Source organism: Cryptomeria japonica, chromosome 3 (assembly GCF_030272615.1).
Source record: "Cryptomeria japonica chromosome 3, Sugi_1.0, whole genome shotgun sequence".
In the NCBI taxonomy this organism is placed as follows: domain Eukaryota; kingdom Viridiplantae; phylum Streptophyta; class Pinopsida; order Cupressales; family Cupressaceae; genus Cryptomeria; species Cryptomeria japonica.
In genome coordinates, this window is record NC_081407.1 from 73900294 (window position 1) to 73902973 (window position 2680).

Sequence of the window (2680 nt, forward strand, 5' to 3'; positions counted from 1 at the left end):
TCTTATTTGCATATTTGCTTTTACCAGCAAATAGGTCTAGGTTATCTAGGGTTACATCGACATATTTATCTTTTCCAGATTAGCATGGCATGCTATGGAGATGATTTATTATTGTTGTAAATGCATTAAGCCGACATGTTCAATCGGTTATTGCATCGGATATTGCATTATTTTTAAAATGTTTTTATTGTAATATCTTGTAGAGCCGACCTACTAAAATTGGTCGTAGGGTATGGTATAAATGTAAGATCTTATTTGTAAGATCAAGTGTGGAATGCGAAAAAGATTTAAGGAAGGGTATATGCGAGATCAAGCAGAGATATACACGAAGACATCATTTGAAGGTGAAGTTAAGTTTTTGTAGAAGCATATCAGCATTACACCGGTACTGAATCCAACATATGAAGATGCTATTTTGTGCAGTACATTCTCATTGGATTTAACCATCCAACTGTAGTCAGTGTGACTCCCATTTGTGATTGAGCAGTGAGCTCTAGGCTATTGGTGTTTCTGCATGTGCAGACCCCTCTTTGTACACTTACTATCTGTAGTAGTATCATTTGATTGTGGGTAAGGTTTCCCACCGTGGTTTTTCCCCTTACAGGGTTTCCACATACAAATATTGGTGTCATGTGTTGTGGATGACTTTATGTTTATGTTTCATGCATTAATTCTTACCGGTATAGCAATTTTCTGTTAACACTATTTACCGGCATACCTAACTGTCTTACCGGTATTAAGCATTAAGTTGGTTAATAAGATTTTGGTTTGAATTTATTAGACAACTGATTCACCCCCCCTCTTAGTTGTCTCCGAGACCTACAATTGGTATTAGAGCCTAGTCCTCTTTTTGCAAGAAGTTTAACAACTTGAGGAGATCCAATGTCTACTAATTATTTCAGAAAGGATAGTCCTAAACTTGATGGAACCAACTATGGGATATGGAAAATCAGAATGGAGACACATCTGAATTGTATTGCTAAAGACATATGGGAAGTTACTAAGAATGGTTATACTGCTGCTCTAGCTAGTCAGACTGCTCCCATTACTTTAGCTAAAGATGAAGAAAATGATTGCAAAGCAAGAGAAGCACTTTTGAGCGCATTATCAGATCAACAAATCATGGGATTGTCAGATAGATCCACTACAAAATCTATTTGGGATCATTTGGAAACACTGAATGAAGGGGATTCCATAGTCAAAATTGCAAAACTTGAAAGCTTCCGAGTTAGGTATGAACATCTGAAAGTGGAAGAAGATAAAAGAATTTCTGCTTTTATGGAAAGAGTAAATGAAATTGTTTTAGGTATCAAATGTTGTGGAGGAACCTTGAGTGAAGATGAGATTGTTTCAAAAATCTTAAGAGGTTTGCCACCGGCATATAAAATGAAGGTTACTGCTATTAATGAGTTGAGAACAATGCCTAATACATCAGTAACTAGGGATACATTGATTGGAAAACTTTCAACTTTTGAAATTGAGGAATTTGGTCCTGTTGCTACTATAAAAACTGATTTGGCCTTTAAAGAATCAACATCATCTGCTCCTTCTTTTGATAAATTAGATTGGAGAGCCTTTTATGCAAGAGAACTTGAAGAAACCAGGAAGGAGAATGAAGAGCTTGAAGAACTTGAAGCACTATTTGCGAGAAAAATGCCAAAAGGTCCCATTGGAAGTAAGTATGAAGGTAAAGCACCCTTTAAATGTTTCAACTACAATAAGATTGGTCATATGGCTTCAAGATGCCTTGATAGACATACTAGACTAAGAGAAGAAGTTAGAAGGACATACAAACCTAATCCTGAATATTAGAGAAACAGATTTAAGAAAAACAAAGATAAATCTTGTTACATTGCTGATGAAGGTGTGACTGATGATTCTGATGAGGATCCAACAGACAACAGATGGGTCTTTGTTGCTATAATAGAAGATCAATCGGTACCTATTGCTCAACCGGTAGAACAAGCCCTAGCAGCTAAAGTGGAATCAAAGGATGAATGGATTATTGACTCAGGATGCTCACATCACATGACTGGAGACAAAGGCAAATTCTTGAACTTTCAAGAATACAATGGAGGTTTAGTAAGATTCGGAGATGACAAAGCCTATTCAATCAAAGGTAAGGGTTCAATATCTCTCGATGGCAAACATAACATTGACAATGTCTACTATGTTGAAGGATTAAAACATAATCTTTTAAGTGTTGGTCAATTAGTTGAGAAAGGTTTTTAGTTACAATTTAAAAATGGAAAATACAAAATCATGAATAGAACTGGTTTGGAAATTGCAATCGGTAATCAGACTAGAGGTAATATCTTTCATTTGAATAACAATGAAAAGGCATGCTTAATTGCTCATATAGATGAAAGTTGGCTATGGCATAAAAGACTATGTCATGTAAATTTTGATTGCATGGTAAAAATCAGTACTTCTAAGGCAGTTAGAGATCTACCTAAAATTATGAAACCTCAGAATACAATTTGCAAGGAATGTCAATTTGGAAAACAAGTTAGAGCTAGTTTCAAAAGTATTCCAGAAAAATCCAATAATGCTAATTCATACTGATTTATGTGGTCCAGCTAGAACTAAAAGCTTACAAGGTGATAGATATTTCATGCTAATTATTGATGATTATTCTAGAATGTGTTGGGTTACTTTTCTCAGAGAAAAATCAGAAGCA